Source organism: Serinus canaria, chromosome 3 (genome assembly GCF_022539315.1).
Source record: "Serinus canaria isolate serCan28SL12 chromosome 3, serCan2020, whole genome shotgun sequence".
Taxonomy (NCBI): Eukaryota; Metazoa; Chordata; class Aves; order Passeriformes; family Fringillidae; genus Serinus; species Serinus canaria.
The window spans coordinates 3,201,812-3,220,651 of NC_066316.1; the positions used below are offsets into that span (position 1 = coordinate 3,201,812).

At 39.9% G+C, this 18,840-nt stretch overlaps 1 long non-coding RNA gene across 1 annotated transcript in view; it reads right to left on the reverse strand.

The window, feature by feature from the left end:
- LOC108962551 (uncharacterized) overlaps nucleotides 1-11,765 on the reverse strand; it is a 319,214-nt gene extending 307,449 nt beyond the window's left edge. Inside the window, exon 1 of the long non-coding RNA XR_001991221.3 lies at nucleotides 11,715-11,765. This is a non-coding gene — a long non-coding RNA (uncharacterized LOC108962551). The remainder of the gene's footprint in view (nucleotides 1-11,714) is intronic.
- Between the last annotated feature and the right edge of the window lie 7,075 nt (nucleotides 11,766-18,840).

Consider the following 18,840-nt stretch of genomic DNA (forward strand, 5'->3'; position numbering starts at 1 on the left):
GGTGATGGGACAGAATTAAAAATAGAAGTAAAAATGAAATTATTTGTGCATTTGGAAGAATTATCACTCCTGCTGAAAAATCACTTTTTGTTTCATTGTGAAGTTTTTTTCTAAATAAATAAATTATTGTTGTGAAAAAAAAAAAAATTCCTTAGATGTGATCCTAAAATCTGGAAGGAAAAAAAGAGAAATATTCTCCCAAATCCCTCTTGTCAGTCCTGGCTTTTTAAAGGTTTTTCTTTTTTCCTGCAATACTTCTCCAAATTGTGTCTGTGGTTTAGACTTCCTATCCTGCCTTCCTCCCATGGGAAGCTGGAGCTCCACCTTCTTCTCTTCACATTTGCAATCCATTTTAATAACTTTGTCTCCTCCAACAAATAAGAATTTTGCCATTGTCTTTAGGGGAACAAGAGGAGATTTTCAGGGAGCTGAGCTGTATAGGTTTTTGTCTCATTTTAATCAGGATGTTGGTTGCACAATTCAATACTGATTGTGTAATCAGAAAGCAAGAAGAAACACAACACAAATGAATTACTATGGAAAAATTGTCCTCATAATGGGGTCATGAAGCATAGAGATATACATTTATAATGCTCTGTCAAATTACATTATGCAAGGAAATAAATTATGTTAAGAGAAAATATGTTTTAATTATGAGCACAATACTTCTTCAAATTGGGGAAAAATTGCTAACATTATTATTATTATTATTATTATTATTATTATTATTATTATTATTATTATTATTATTATTATTATTATTATTATTATTATTATTATTTAGCCTCAATATGCACAGAAGTGCCCGCACATCCCCTGCTGTTAAAGAGCCTGTGTGTGCACAAGAACAAAATTTAAGAGTGTAACATTTTCCAATTATTCTCTTGCCTGTAGTTTTTTGCTGCCCATCAATGTGTAAAAGAAAGAGACCCAAACAGTCAGACAACAGCAGTTTGTTGCCATGCACATGACAGCAGTTGTGCTGTGCTCTCACTAAGTGTGTGGCTCACAAAGTAGATTATTCAAATCACACAAGTAGAATACAGAATAATAAAATCAAGAGAAAGCATAAGGTTTGGGGGGGGGTTTAGTTTTCTTTTTTTTTTTTTTAATCCAAACAGACATTTAAAGAAGAGCATCCTGGTGAGAAAGAGCATGTTGTCTGGTTACACAAAAAAATTCACCTTGTAATTGTTAATGGAGTTTGAGTAAGTGCAAAGGCAAAGACAAACTTTATATAATCCATTATAAAGTACAGATATCCATTATAATGCCACAGGTATGATCCCTGTCTGCCTGTTAGATAAATTTAGAGATCTTATCCATCTTTTAAAACCTTTGTTTTTCCATATTTTTCACGTTTGGCCACAAATCAAATCACAGTTGCTCAGAGTGCTGAGTAGAAAAGAGTGACAAGATGAGAGACAAGACTTTGCTCCCTCAGCCTGGCCCCACAATTAACCCCAAAGCAACAACCACAACAAAAAGGTTCAGCCCCCAGAGCTCTTTCCAGGGAAAGAGGGTCCCTCCTGCCAGCCCCACTTTTTGGGGTAACAGCAAACAGCTTGGAAAAGACACAGGAATACAAAGCTGGGAAACATTCAGCCTTTGCTTCAGCTCTCCTGTGAAAATCCTGAGTACACAAAGAGAAGGAAAACACAAGGGAAAGGGGAAGTTTGGCTGTGCACTTCTCGACACAAAATTTAATTTTATTTGCTAAATTATTGCTTAGAAAAGAATTTTAAAATCCTTGCCTGCTCACCCAAAAGGTTCATGGATACACTAAAGCATCATTCTTACCACAAGGTGGCATCTTCTTATTTTTATATGAAACATCTGAATATTTACATAATTTGAATAATTTTCAACACCTGAACGTTTCTGATTTTTTTTTTTTTTGTGACAGCCATTTAACATCTGTGCAGATACCCAGTGATGGTGTTAGGCTTCACCACAAAATGCTCCTGGAAGTTTCTGTGGCTGCTTTTCATGGACCTGTTCACAGCCACTACATACACACTGAATCCCCTCCCCAACAATGTGCTGACAACACTCACAGGAATCCACAAATACTCCTTGAAAATTCCAGGGCAAGCCAAATGAAGAATTTACAGCACATGTTCAAAATGCTGAGCTTTCTCCCCAAACTCCTATTGAAAAAGCACATTACTGGATATCTCAGCATGCAGATATTTTAAAATATAACACAGAAACCCACTACAGCCAGGGAACTTTACACTCCAGACTCTGTAACATAACTCAAACCAATTCTACAAACACAGGAAAATGCATAAAAAGCATCAGCAGGGTTTTGTTCAAATCTGCCCAGCTCACCACTAATAAAACCCCTATGAGAAGTAAAAAGGGAAAAGTTTAAAGCCTGTCTCTAACAACTTTCATTTTGCACAGTCACTGCTCTCCTTCCAAAGGTGAAGATTTTCAGCTCATCAAGAGCACAATGTCCAGTCACAACGTTCAACTTAACACAAGCACGAATTACTGCACAAAGTGAGAAATCAGAGCACTGAGTTCCTCTGACAGAACTCAATCTGACCCCACTGCTCTGAAATTGCTTTAAAAGCAAAAGAGAAAAAAGGAGGTTTTTATTTTTAAAATACTACAAGTTCATTAAATAGGATCCTAGATCTGCTGATTCAACTGCAAAGGTGCTGGTGACTTCCAAAGGCTGTGGACTTGGGCTCCTGTCCATAGCTAAGAGAAGCTTACCTTGCATAGTACACCACAAAATTGAGAGCAATTTCATGCCAAAACTTTTTCAGGATGAAATTCAAATTGAATGTTTCTGAGATGTTTCAGAAATTCTTCTCTGCTTCCTCAAACTGGTCCTAACTACAAACTTTATTCTCACATACTCATCTATTGCTAAGTTCAGGGACTTGTCTTTATCTTTTAAAAGAAAATTGGCTTGGTTCCTTAATTTGAGGCAATTTATCTCAAAGAAATTTGAATTTCAGATGCTTGATTGTGAATTGAAGGTTTTTGAGTTAAAGGGAAGAATTCTCTCCTCTGCAGCCAACAGTTTCTAGGCACGGTAATTCTGAATGTAGCACCATTGGAGAAGAACATCAGAATATTTTTAAGCCTGGTTCTTTCCCACTCTTAAAGGCAGATATTGGACACATATTTTTTCTTCCCATGTGCTCTCAGTTTTCCCCTTTTTGTCCCACCTGAGACCCCCATCCAGTGCAGATCCTGGTCTGCTGGAGTGGGAATGAGTAACTTCCCTGACAGCAGAATCAGGGATGCATTCAGAGTAGTGAGACTGGGCTGCAATCACTGCAAACACAAATGAAGCAATAGCTCCAGCCGTTACGTTTATTCCCAATTATTTGCAGCTGCAAAAACATACAGACAATATTTTTCATGCACAAAATGCCTTTTTTGGCCCCAGACAAAAATCAGGTCCTATCTCTTATCTACTGTTCTGGTAAAGCTTTCAGAAAGAAAGTCCTAGAGCACTGAACTCATGTCTAGCAGACTGTTAGCAAATCAATTTCCAAAATTATCCAGTGAAGCCACACCACTTGGAAGAGACAGGTATGATTATTGCTTCTAAGGTTACCTGAGAGCTGAAAAGAAAGAAACTCCCCACTCCTGAATGCACCAGCAATGAGTGCTTGTACAAACACTACAAATGACACAGCTCCACCTGAAGTAGAAACCAACTTGTCAAACCTGGAGAAAACTCCTGAGGGAATTTTAAAGGGTATTCCTTTACAACTAACTAGCCTGTAAAAATTACTTCGTTTTGATTTAATGGCAAGTAGTTAAGATTAAAAACAATCCTGTGCTGTATCACTAAGCAGTTCTCTAGATGTTTGGAGCCAAACCAATCAAGGGGACAGTTGTATAAATGATCTTTTCTAGTTCCAGTGGAGCTGCTCTAATTTAGGAGCTGGAATTCTGGCCTAACACAGGAAACATCAGCACAAAGCCCAGCTTCACTTCACTGAACGTGATCTTACTGGTAATTCTCTTTGTCAGAAAATGCCTTGATTTGTGTGCAGAAGATACAAACTGAGCAACAGCCCAGGTGTTAGAAGCACAGGATGGGACATCCTGAAGCACAAGCTCGTGCCTTCAGTCTCTTCTGGGTTATCAGTTCATGCTTAGGAAGATAAAGGCTACCAACAAAATAACTCAGGGGCAAAATCCTCTGTGCTGAATGAAAATGAGGATTACTGGTGCCTTTACTGGGGGGAGGAAATTTAGCCCTCCACTGGACACCAGCTGGCCTAGCAGAGAAACTGTGACAATTTAAAGTATTAAACTCCTCTTCTGTATTTTACACTTCACACCAGATAAATTCATGTGGCTCAGGCAGTTCAGTTCAGAAACTGAGGACACCCCACAGAACACACAAATATTTGCTGGCCCTCACATCCAACTCAGCTTCACCATTCTGTATCTGAGACCCTTCCCTGAGCACAACTAGACCTCAAACAGCCCCTGGTCCAGCAGCACCTCTGCTGTTCTCACCACATCTCCTGCATTATCCTGAGCTCTTTGCCTTATACCAGAATTTAACAATGTAAATTAAAAGCCCCCAAGGTATTAGCAGTTACCATGGCTCACATGCAAGACTCTGCTGTTATTCCACCTTACAAGGCAGCACTGAAGGAATTCCCCATCCCAATAGGCTTAGTGTTAGCAGCTGGCTTTTCCATGGCAGCTTTTTCAAGCTACCTCTGCATGAATTGCAAGAGAGGTATCGATAATTTCCAGCTAAATTGATACATTTTGCCTAGAAACCAGAGTTCTTCCACGTGTTAGTATAAGAAAATGAAAAGCAGATCTTTTATTTTGGGCTTCTCTGTTATTCTCATAAATAAGTGGAGCAGACAGCTGACATCTCCTTCTAGTTTACTCCACATTTCCTTTAATTTATCAATGCAAAGTTATTTAGCAGAGTGTCATTAATAGAATTTCTTCAAAAGAGAGAAACATTAGATATGTTAAATCTCAACAATGTTGCTTCACAGCTGTAGCCATGGATTTTTTTAGGCATTAATTGAACATCTGTGCACTTTAATTAATTTGAAAAAAATGCAATGGGGTTGGAAAAAGGCAACAGTAGGTACTGTTGAATTTAAGGAACTAATTTTAGTTTTCCAAACTTCCTCAAATAATTCTTTTATGTACACATCAGAGCCTTAGCAGAGGTTATTTAGCATGTGGCCACACTGCACTGGGTGAGGCTGATGCCCCTACACACCTGCAGCAGTCAAAGGAGCTGCCTGAAGTACTCAAGAGAAGTGATGCTGAAAGGATTGTCTTGTCCTCTCCTTGAGCATCCCAAAAGTTAAAATTGTACCAACCAAAACCTAGGCCTGCTGCACACACAGCCTGGGACTGTCAGCCACAAGTGATACCTCACACAACAAACTTTTAAGCACCATCCACAGTTAGGATGACACCTTTCACATCAATCCTGAGGGAAAACAGGAGCATTTTCTGCACAAATGATATGAACTGGGTGAAGGTGAGACTTCTGAGTCTTTCCAGATCTCTTTTAACAACTACTTGTCTGAGGAATGACACTCACTGAAGAGCTTAAACAGTTATAACTAACCTGTGAGGAACGTTAAAGGGGCAGAGCACCTGTAGAAAGCACCTTCTTCCACAGTCCCCTGGTCTACACTGGAGTTTTTTCCTCACAAAGATCCATCACTGCTCATACTGCACTAAGCATTATTGTTTGATCCTCTGCAGAACATTCCAGGCACTACTGCAGATTAGAGGGGGGAAGAAAGGTGCCAAGAAAGCACAACTTTTAAGATGGATGAAAGCATGGAACAACATAATTCCAAAGCTCTCCTGTTGAATCAGATAACCATAACTTCTGGAGACTATTTTGAAACACCTTTTACAGTGTGGGACTATTCAATGTCATGTTCAAATCTCTCTGAGGCTGTTTGGGTTTTTTGTTGTGTTACTGTCCATGAGAATACAACTCCCTGGCACCTTCCCAGCATGAGATGCATTGGAATAACCCCTGGGCTGGCCTTTGGCTGGCACTGGAATGCAGATTCCAAGCAGGTAAGAAGTTTCCCCACACACACTCCTGGTGTTCAGCTGCTCATAATCTGCAGCACTCACAATTTATCATCCAAGCCAGAGCCTTGCTGCCAACTTATCAAAGTGGCCACTGGATGCATCTGATCAAGTCTGAGCATCTGGCTCTTCCCTGTTCCTGACATTAGCACAGACAACAGAATCAGTGGACTATTGAATGCAATTACAGTGAGCGAGACAGACAATAAAGATTGATAGCGCCTTCTCTTTTTATCACACACAAAACTAGTGGGGGTTAAAGCTTTGCCTTGAGCTGCCTTCATTTAACAATGATTGAAAATATGCAATTGTGATGGTAAAACACTGCAGCCTGTACCACTTCATTTACTGGACACATTATCAAATTAAATGAAAAGTGAACTGCCAAAAGCAACAGTTATTATATATTAATGATGAATATTTACTTAGCATTGTTCACAAATCACACTGAGAACAGAATCCTTCTTGTTATCTTCTTTGCAGGCTACAGATGAGTAGTTTAACATTTCCATGTTTACGTTAAATCTTCTGTCTGCAAATCTCCAAATTCAGACATGTGCGAACGGTTTTGTGACCATCCATGTGGTTACAAACGTGTAATTAATAAAGTGCTCCAGCAGCAAATGAATCCTAATTGCTGCAGGGATTCTTTACCTCAAATCACTGTTGGTATTCTTGAAAATACTTCACTAACCAAAGGAACTACAGAAAATTCATATTTTGTTTCCAGCAGGCTTTTACGTGGTGGGTTGTGTGGTGTGCAACAGCTTCCAACCAATGGAAAATCCAGGAGAAGCCAACACTGTGGATTTCTCATGATTTATCCATCTGTTAGATGGGATTTCAAACTGGTTCCTGGTCTTTGGTTACTGCTAAAAATATGTGGTACATTGGAAGTGCACTGACAAGAAAGCAGAGTTTTGCAAGTGAATGATTATTTTGCTTTAAAATTTAACTCCTTGTTTTTCAGGAGCTGTGCTACAACAACATTCCTGCCTCAAATCACAGCCAAATCACGTGCCAGTGGGTGCCAATAACCTATGGAACAACAGAGCTCATCACTTCATGGATATGGCCTAGTTTGTATTGATTTTTAGTAGCAGATAAACCAAGAAATGTTTTTATCAGGATGTCATGTAATCATTGATGCCACACAAAAATTAAGAAAAAATGGTATTTTCTACAACCTCAAACTACACTGTCAGTACTGTTAAAAAAACAAATCCAAACCCTGTATATCTCTGGTCAATTTTAGATCAACTGCAATAAAGCAGCAGCTGGACAACTGCTGGGTTTGGGGTTCCATATCCCACAAATGCAAACATCTGGTCCTTGTCAGACCCTGATACCCATGCTGGCAGATTTTGGCAATGCTTGCTCTAGAGAAGATCTTGATGCAGGCACTAATGTTTGTGCAAGTGGCGTGGTGAGATATATGAGCCTAAGTGACCAAACTGAAGTTTAAATAAAAACAGGCATTGGCTTTTTTGCCCTGTGTGCAGCCCTGGGTAGGAAAATAAAGCCATTCCTAAATATTCACTAATCCCTGAGATGTATTCTCCTAGTTTTCCTTCTTTTTTTCAAGCAAACCAATTACATTCCAGGAATTTGATTTTTACAAATTGTTGCTGTAAAGGCACTGTGGACTAAACAATACAAAAGAAGAAAACTGAGGAAAGAAGTTTGTTTTTTTCTGGCCATATGCTGGCATATAAACAATAAAAGTGACAAAGACACAAATATGCCACAATGGAAAACTATGTGCAGATCCCACGCAGTAAATTGAAAAAGCAACATGCTGCATGGTTCTGTTTAACAATAGTGCAAAAATAACTGTAGGAAACTCTGGCTAAGGCGGCCCACAGACAGTTTTGGAAGGGAGGCATCAATTGACAAACTACAAGTAGAACAAATGAATTATCTTAAGCCTACTGAAAACAGGAAACCAAGGACACTTCTATTTTCAAATGGCATTTATTATCACTCCACCCCCTCCCCTTTTTAAGCAGAAAACAAAGCTAAATTTAACGAAAACTTTTTCAAGAAACACAATCATTTTATTATGTTCCCATTTGCTGGAAGTATCAAGAGAAACTGTAAGTAGAGATTTGTTTTCCCATCTAAGCCACTTTTTCCATTTGAATCCCCATAAAAAGAAACAATGACCCATTGCACAAAGCAAGAGAACTACTGAAACCTGGTTTGCCATGATCACTTTTTGCTCTGCCCCACCACCTCATGCCCCTTGTCATGCAAAGGACAGCAGTGAATGCTGTGGTGTGTCCCACTGCTGCTGCCAACAGAGAGAAATGGCAGCAAATGAGCCCTGTCCACGTTTTCCTCACTGAGGTATCCCCATCTCATATCCAGACACAGTAATTATGCAACTCACAAAATATAATGACTTTGAGATGTTGCTCTGCTCTGCAAACAGGTTTAGAAATGCCAAAGTTACTGCAGGGAGAAGAGGAACAGACCACAGGCTGAACCTCACATCCTCAGAAAGCTGGGCTGGGTGTGAGGTACACTCAGGAACAGAGCAGCTGAATGCCTTCAGAGCAGGCTACAACATTGCCCTGGAATTTTATTTTGGAAAATAAAACCGAACTGACAGTCACAGGGAAAAAAAAAAAAACACCAAACAAAACAAAAGTTAAAAATTCTAACCTTGATCTGCCTCAATTCTGGGAGAAACTGGATGAGCTCTGCTCATCCATTAGAGAAAGGCACAGTCCGCACACCTCAGGGAGAAGCATTTTTAGGGATAATCAATTGCATCACAGTCACAAGAATCAACAAGTGCAGTAACAGATAAAGGGAACAGAGATTCTGATTTTCACAAAAGCTGTACTTCACATTTCCATATTCCTCCAATGTATTTCAGTCAAGATGTTGTCCAGCTGCCTCATATTTCAACAGGACAGGAATAATCGAGTCAGACATGTACCAGAGTCACTGGAGTGGAGAGATTCTGCTGTCTAAAGTCTTCTCTGAAGAGCAATCAACCTTATTTTTTTCTCTCTCATTTTTGCCATTCCTATTGTGTCATATAAAAACAAAGAACCAACCACCAAACCCAAGAGTGAAGTGTCACTAGGTTTCCTCCAGTGCTGCCAGGAGAAGCCCAATTCCCTTCTGCCCTGAGGGGTGTGCTCCTGTGTGCTCCTTTCTCCAGGGAAGGCAGGTGCATTACTGCCAACCCCCAGGAGTGTGGAATGGCAGTGCCACCAAGCACTGCCACAACAGCAAGGTACCAATGAATTTCAGTACCCTCTAAACACCCTCATTTGCTCACTTATTTTTAAATATTGCCATGTGACAATGGAATAGGTGACACAGCCCAAACACTGTATGAAAAACAGAATAAGAAAATATTGCAGTGTATATTCCAGACACTTTAGATCCTAAACCAACTGATCAAGCACAATGCTCTTGCATCCCCTCTGAACTCTGACACAAAGCTTTGCTGTGGCATCAGACAAGAAACCCAACACCTTGTCTGCATCTGCCTAAACAACGCTGTAATTTATTCATTGCTTAAAAAATACCACAGGTAATAATCCTTTATCCACAAATATCAGGAGTTTAGGGAAAGAGCTTGTTTCAGCCACTTTGTCAGAGGCATGAAATAGGCAATATCATGCAAGATGAGAAATCTGAAAGGAGTATTTAGCGCAGAATGGAAAAACTGCTGTTGTCTAACATAAAAAGGTCCAATCTAGTCATGCTTTAATATTTCCCAAAAGCTAAATCATGTTATTCTGAGAACACCTTCCTCATCATCCCCTCCCAGTCAAAAACTAATTTCATTTTTTGCGATGTCACAAGAAAAGAAACAGCCTCGGTATGGAATATGCAAAATAGAAACTTGGTAAATTCTGAAAGACATTCCTCTCATCATCTACTCAATTTTAAAACAGCTTCCTTAAAAATGTTTAGCTAAGCCTTTGCTCACACTTTTAAAAACTCAAGTCTGAAATGGACACGGAGAAGGTTTGGGTCACCCTGCCTGTCCAATTCTGAGACCAAAAAGGACAATTGTCACAGTGATAAGAACTTCACAGGTATTTAGAGGGTGACTGGATTGCAGCAAAATCCAGTGCAGGACATCTGTTCACTGAACCTCACACCTCATCTAGGTAGCTTTTAATGTGCTTGTTTCAGCCCCTCCTGCAACATTCTAAGTCACAGTCACATTTTGTAACCACGATGGAGCATCTTCAAAAGTTAATTACAGCTGTGCTGGGCCTCTTCAGCAGAGGCAAAAGGGAAATGTTCTGTTTCATGGAGGTTTTGAATCAAATCTCGCCCTTAGCGAGTGTCCAGAGCAGAGAGAGGCAAAAGTCTCTCTTAAGGCATTTCAATGAGAGCAGGCAGGTTTTGTAGACACCCTCCAAAACCCATTGGGAGGAGGTCAGAATTCTACTTTGGAGATCCCTGTCTCTTTTTATTGACTGCAGAGCAATCCCAGCAAAACTCATCTCCTATTTAGACACCTTGAACCAGGACCTAAAGCCAAGAAGACGGGTCAGAATCCTGAAGGAAAAGGCACAAAACAGGAGCAGGTCTCTGGCAGCCCTCCCACACGAGCTGGAGCTCAGTACTTTTCCTGCCTAGGTTTCAATTCCACGTGTGTGAAAAAGGATAACCACCCTGCCCCAACTCACAAGGGCACAATAAACACATTAATGATTCTTATGTCCCCTGAAAATATGGTAATGAAGGTTGTAAGTATGAGCACCACCATCAGAAATGTTTCTGTGCATTGAGTTCCACTTACCAGCTCTCTCTGTCGTGCAGAACTTCCCTGGGCAGGGATCCTGTGGCAGAACCTGGAGTGACCCTTGGCCTGTGCCCACCAGAAGCTCTGGAGCATTTGTGAGCAAGGGCTGGGCTGGTGCCCCTCCAGGGGCACAGATGTGACTCTGCTTGGCAGGATGTCCACAGAGGATGGTGGCAGATGCTCCTGGTTTATTTCTTTAATTATGTTTCACATGCTCTGGGATTTCTCAGAGTCACCTCAACTGCTAAATTCCATTACCCCCTCCATTGCCTGGCCAGGCCCCTTGGCACAGCAAACACAACTTCCAAAGGGGGCCCAAGGGACACCAACCCCAGAGTGCAAAAGTCTTTGGTGATGACCCTGCAGTGTCCCCTGCTCGGCTGCAGCAGATGAGCACAAGCAGGAAGGCAGAGCCTGCTCTCCAGTCCCAGGAAACAATTCCTTAAAAGCCTTACAAGGTGACATTTTCCACCTCTTTCCCTGCACCATGTCACATACAGGAGGATGCTGCACCCCATGGCACCACGTTTCCTCATCAGGCATTTAACAGCAAAAATACTGTCATTTAAATTCTTGAAAAATTATAATTTTAGTTAACTCAGATAGAGTGGGAGCTAGAACAGGTCCCCCTTCTCAAGAATCCCTTCTCTGATTTGAGCTTGAAGGTGAAATCAGTGAAGCTGTAGAGCACACTGATGGAACTGAGAAAAAGAAGGAAAATGGCAACTATTGGACTAATCCTTGCTCAGGACTAAAAAATCAGGCACTTAAAATTGGTGAAAAAGAACTGGTTTACAGCTAAAAGCACAAACAGAGGAAATCTTGACTGAGGGCAAAACAATAATGCCAACATTACCTTAGAAATGCCTCAGCTCAGTCCTTCAGTCCCAAGATCTCTTCAAAGCAGCTGGTTCAGGCTCTGGAAATTATAATAATAATAAAAATATAATTAAGACAGAAAATATTATAATAATTCTGGAAGATCTTATTAAAAGAGTTAATAAAAGATGCCTTCCTCCTTCTGCAGCCCCACACCTCCCCAAAAAAAGGGGAGAGAGCTGCAGGAGGGACACCTGGACATTTGGAGAGCCCTGAACACAGCAGCAAAGGGGCATGGTTGGCTCACCAAGAGATAATTGCTTCTTCCCTCTCCTCCCTAAATGTGATAAAATATAAATTATTTAAAAATTAGAGGCATTTAGAGTAAGAGCCCTCCAAATGCAGAGTATTTATTCCTTCTTTCATTGCCCACAGTTTATGGCATTGTCTGGCTTTGGGTGTGCTTTGCTATTTTTTCCCCCCCTCAGTTTACTCAGTATAAGGCTCGCACTGATCTCATCAATAAGAAATGAATTTTGGTAACTTTCAAAACCACTATATTATTTTTCCTTTTATTTGTAGTGAGTTTTTCTTCTCTCAGTGGTATTACTGCAATAAGTCAGTCATTATTTCTTTATGTTTTCCCTCCTTTCTTTAGTATTTCATTTCCCTTTACAGCACATCTCGTGATCACAAAGAAAACAGAGACACTTATTTCTTTTAACAGTTGAAATTGCTGCAAGTGATTTAACTGTCATTTAATCTGATTCCTCTCTTCTGTCTGTGGAGAAATATGTTTAATGTACTGGAAATTATGTTAATAAGAAAAAGCATTATCTCATTTAATGAAATAAATATACAAATATTTCAAAATAAAATAAAGAGGCAATCTTCACTGAGGAAAAAATGTCTCTTATGGTTTGCATAAAATAAACAAATGAGAAAAATTAATGAATACATTGAAATATACTGACAAAAATTATGCCTAAACTCAAAAGGGAAAAAAAACAGAAGGTGACTGAATTGCATCTCACCTAATCAGATGCTTTTTGAGACAACACAGAAGGAAGCTCAAAGGATCACAGTACAAAATATTTTTAAAATGATGTTTTTACCCTAGGCTAAACTTTTCTCCCCTCCTTTTAAAATCCCTCCATTTTCCTGCCTTTTTTTTTTTGTTATTGCTTTATTTTCTTCAATAGGCATCAAAAAATATTTATTGTTTAATGACTGCAATTGCTTCATCCTTTAATTATCTTTGATCCTGTGCCACAAAACATATTTAATTTATGGCAAAGAACTTTGAGCCCCTCTGATTTAGTTAATTGTAACAATCAATAACTCTGTTTCTAAGCTTTTCCATTCTGAAGGATGTAACTAGCATGCACTAAGGTTAAACAAATATTGTTAGTGGGGAGAGAAAAACTTGTAGCAATTATGTAATAAAAGCATGACCACTGCAACAGAAACACATAATTAGCGATTTAATTACAGACATCAAAACAAACTAAAGATGTCAATAAAAAAAAAGTCTCCTGTGACAAACTGATTTCATTTCCCTGTTCTGCAATTCCAGATCTTCATGTATTTCTTTCTGTGTTCTTGTTTTCCAGAAATGAAGAGCTCAAAACCCAAAGAAGAGACTCGGTGCCATCCGTTTGGGTGTGACTGTGGTAGGGATTTGATGAAATCCTGGGATTACTTTCTCACTGGCAGAATCAGTGCCTTCACTGCATCCCACAGGGGATTTTTTTAACTCCCCCTTCCAAGGGCCCAGCAGTGCTGAGTGTGCCATGGTGCCAATTCCTCTGGGAGCTGCAGTCACTTGTGTCACGAACCTTCTCAAGGCATTTTCTGAGTGCACCAGTTTCTGTCTCTGCTTCCCCACTCCTCACAAAGTGCTGTGGATCATAACAGCTCCGGCTCAGCCACTTCTGCTACCCAGAATAACCAGCCAGAGTGTGATGTGGAGAGATCTCAAGTGGCTTTCTCACTTGAAATCCAGAGTTTTACTTTCCTACAGTTTTTCTTTCAGTTTATGGGCTTGCGGGTGGGAATTTGAGGAGGACAGAAGTTGTGCAGTGAATTATTTGGGTCAGTATTAAACAGGTCACCTTTTCATTTCTAAAAAGTACCTAAAAATCCTTACAGTGAAATTCTAAACCCACTGAAGTCAGGAACAAAACTCCCAGCAGCTTCAGTGGGGATTTCAACCTGTGCTTCCTGAAACAAGAAAGGGGCACAGCACAAATCCAGATTCACCAATCCTGACTGAAATCTTCCATCTTGAGGGCCTGCACCTGACTCATCTGGATTGGAGGCTTAAACTGCTTTTAACCATTTCATGAGACACAAAACAAATCCTAGAAAATGGTTGCTCTCAAGTGTAGTTTATCGTTCATGCAAAACAATAATCCATTTAAATAAATTTAGAATCACTATTTTCTATACACATATATAAAATCCCAGCCTCTGTACAAACACCAGAATTTGGTTTTAATTTTGTACTTTCTTTTTTTGCTAAATTTCAATTCTACAGAAAACATTCCCTACAATTTTTGTGATCAGAGTTTACAGAAATAATTGGGAGAGAATACCCCATCACAGTCACAGCTTTTTCTTTCTAATTCCAGGTTTACCAGCATTTAAAAACAAAAAGCTAAACCCCATTGTAGTTCTTTTATGACTAGAGTCACTAGAGTGAAGAGTGGTCAGCAGTACAAATTACTTAGGAAATTATTCTCCTGCTGGGAAAAAACATGGCACTGTTAAAATGCAGGAATGGCTCCAAAGTGCTCTGAGTTAGACCCAAAAATGTGGCTCCAGGTTATCCCCATAAAGCCAGGCTGAAAAATTATAATAATCTGATATATTCCTCTTGCAACAATACTTAAGGGAGCTGGATCAAAAGAGTGGAAGCATTGACATTTTTTATTTCAATGTCTTTTGAGTGATCAAAAGACTATTGACATGAACAAACCACCCTGTCAAGTTACAAAGAAAGAACCCCAAAATCTCTTTTTAAAAAGGTGCCTGTTTTTAAACTTGCACCTAAAAAAATCTGTAAGCTCTGCCTGACACAAACCTGAATGTTTTCCCATTCAAGATCTTGAAAGACAGACAACCTTTTTTCAAAGGATACTTGTACAGCAAAAGCTTAATGTTTTTAAGCAAAATCAAGTAAATCAAAGTTCTTAAAAGCAACACCTTCTTTTGTCTTCTTTTTTCCTAACACCTTTGTCTCTTTTCCAATTTCTTATCCTATTCTTGACAGTAAAAAAAACGATGGAAGGAGACAGCAAAGCTACTTAAGGTGGTATTCAGCAATACATTTGATTCCAAGGAATTTTTTTTCACTGAACACACTCAGTATCCTGAGTTTCAGCCATCTTGCACATTTAGCTTTTCTTGTTTCAAGGCTAAATCTGGATGAAATCAAACCCAGGACTTCTTCCCTACATGTGCAGAGGAGAACTACAAATAGAGCCCTTTTCTACCCTGTGCTGTGAATAAAAATAAAACCCCTTCTCTGTGGGTACATCTTCCACCATATTTTGGGATCCATAAACTTGTCAAGAGAAAGGATGGCACAGACAGATCCTCACAAGCACATCCCCAACTCAGCTCATCTTCCAGCCCATCACAGGCTCTAGAAGACATGGATGCCATGAGCAATGTCCATGCGGGACCTGCAGAGAAGTGAGCTCCTGCTCCTCTGCAATGGTGAGGGAGCATTTCCCACTGCACAGCCTCTGCAGAAATTCACTGATCCCACTGAACTCTACAACCAGGGCCACACAGATTCAATATTTCTTTCCAGAGGAAAAGGGGAAGCTGCTGGTGCATCTTCCAGACCTTCTGGCTGCCATGGATTAAAGACATTCCTGCAACACCCTCTGCAGCATCATTGCAGAGGCTGGAAGCTGAAAGGAAAAGCTAATAGTGTCTTATGTACTTCTGAAGTTCCTCCTGCCTCTTTCATGTCATTCCTTTAGACTATTATCAGTCTTTTTAAACATATTTGAATTTATTTGATTTTTGCATTTTGTCCCTCTGTTCCTTTAATGAAAGGAATTAATTTATGTACCTTTGAAGAGCTCTCTGCTTTCCCACAATGCAATTGGCCGTTTTTGCCTCAAAATGGGAGTCAGACTTCACCATCCTGAACCTCAGGATGTGCACAAATACTGAATCTAGAAAAATCAAGTAGGTGCTTGAAACCACAAAATGGAAATGCATCTCTTTGAGCAGAAATGCAGAATTTCAAGGCCAAACAGTGAATGGATGCACCTCTTCACCCAACCCTTTTATTTGGTTTTGTGTTTGTATTTCTTGAAGCACATATTTTTGCAAACTACATTGTATGACTTCCATCTACTCCACAGGAACACATCACTAACCCAGCAATACTGAAAGACTGAAAATACACAGGAAATATCTGAAGTACAGAGAATTTAGAAACAGGAGGAAGAGTAAACATATGTGGTGCCTTAGCTTTGCAGACCCATTTTGGTTTTGTTACGTAGACTGCAAATATTGCTCCAATTGATTTACATCAAAGACAGCATTTTTAACCAACTCCACAGAATGAAAGGAGGAAGTTGTGCCAAGTACTTTAAATTCCACCCCTTGTTTGTCAAGTGACAATTGATAGCAGACATCTCAAAACCTCCAGCATCCTTGATACTGATTTTGAAGAGATCTTGATACCTGACTATCAAACTTCTACAAAAAGCATTCTGAATGATTTGAGAGTGAAAGCAAATTAAACAGGCTGAAACACAGCCTTCAACCAGTTGAGACCATTGGCCTCTGTGAGCAAGCTATTTGTTATTTGCTGCAGAATTCCATACTGATTTATTAAATAGTGACAACTTCAGCACAAGCCATGCTACACTTCTATAAAGACATAAATGAATAAATACTGGGGGGTTCCCCTTAAAGTGAGGCTTTGTGCTTTCTTGTTCTCCATGGAAGCTGCTTGTGGTCACATTGAAATTACTGGGGACTTCACACTTCATCCTTCAAACTTCTGGGTTTGTCTTGCAGCAGTTGCAAGGGCAGCCAGCGTGTCTGTGTGATGCAGCACTGACAAGTGCAGCTGTAGACACCTCATCATCCCCCAAGAATGTCCCCCATAAGTGAAACCAGAAGAAACTCTCCACAGCCTATTCAGCCCCAAACCCAGGAGTACATGAGCAAGACAGATGCTCTCACCATGAGTAACGACAGAGTTCCTGTTCTGCCAAATGAGCCTTTGTCCTTCCTTATCATTCCAACAAGTCAACCTGGGAAACCATCTGCAAAGCTGAGAACAAGCAGCGTTTTTATTTTTTTTTTTTGTTGAAATATGTTAAAAATCACTTCCTCTCAGCTTGGGAAGGAACCAGACATATTTATCACAGTGCTTTCCAGGTAGCCCTTTTTAGGGATCTACACTTGTGCAGGAGACTTCTCAGGTCACAAAAACAGCCGTAACATCTAAATTTAGGGAAGTTGTCAGACATGGAAGTCTGGAGACTTGTAAATGTCCCTGTTTCCAGGTTTGCATGAAACTCAGCGTCCCCTGCTTCTCATCCTCGTGGAAATAACAAGCAGATCTGTTTCTTTGTGCTGTCTCCAGCACATCTACACCTGAACATTCCTCGCTGCAACCTGATGAAAAGGTGCTAACAAATACAATTAAATATTTTCAGACTCCAAACACTGTTCAGCACCAGTCCCAGCAGAGTAGTACAGAAAGGTTAAGGAAGACTTTTGCTTTTTTTGCCTTTTTTTAGCTGACTTTCATAGGATACACAGTCCATTGTTGGCTGACAAAATTAGAACATCAGAGATAGCCTAACTAGAATGCAATTTATCACTGTAGTATTCCAGTATATAGAATTTCTATTCCTTAAATAAACATATTTCTTTAAAGTGTCAACACAACCAAGAAATCTGATCTCCTAGACAATATTCCAGGCTTGATGTATTTTTATTGCTCCCCAGTAATGAAGTTTTAACTCTTGATATATTCCTGCTATTTAACTGCCATTTCAACAAAACTAAAATGATCCATTTCCAAAGTTGGTTCAGGCAGAGTCCTGACATTGTGCAAAGGAATGTGCCCAGGTGCCCTCCCTGGAAGCTCCCACCACAATGCTTCACTGACAGGGGGAAGGAGCTGCAAGAATAAAGAACATATTTAAATGCATAACACAATCGAGGCCATAAATTCGTTCTGCACCAGTTGCACATGTAAATAAGGGGCACTGAGTAACTTTTTTTCCTGTATTTGCAGTTTGTGGAGTGAGTGCTGGTCCTCTGTAAAGCTCCCATGAGGTGGGAGCGGTGCTGCTCTGTCACACTGCAGCAAGTCCCTCTCACAGCCACTCCAGATTTAACCATGATAACTTCTATTCAATGTTACCACTGCAGAAAGAGATTCGAATGAACAACTTCTATCACATTTATACTTGTCATTTGGGATTAGCTAATCCCACATCAACTCTGTACATAATATATAATTGCATATCAACAATATCAGCCTGGAAATGTGTCTCACTTCTTCCAGCAGTTTCCCAAGTTAAGCATTTCTGTCCTGCTAATGAACCCTTTGTTCCACTGAATATGATTCTGCCAGGAATTTAATGCATGTAAATGTAATGACATAAGAGCATTACATAACCACTCTCCTACAGGAGTTGATACAGTACAGAATATAATGAAGCCAGACTATAAATGATGCATATACCTGCAAGGGAAAAGGAGCCTTTTTTCATTTAGTGAATCTCTATAAATAACAACGTGGCAAGAAATGGTTTCAAGTGCTTCAAAATGTTTGGGGAAAGGGATCAATCGATGTGCTGCTGAATTGTTAAATAGAAAGGAAAAAGGCAGCTAAAAGATTAGAAGGTACTTCTGACTTTCTAAGAATTTTAAAGAGAAAAGCCGTAATAAAAATCTAGGAAAACACCTACATTCACCACCCCATCCTGCATTAGAGAATGTTCTCAGTACTTCTTCCCTCAGATTTTGGAATCAAAGGCACCTGCAGCAGGAATTGGAACATCCAGGACCAGATTCTGAAGCTGTTCCCCTCAGAACACTTCCCTTGACATCAGCTGGCTCAGCAGACTCACACCAGGTAAGTATTTCCTTCTACAAGGAAGGAAACAAAC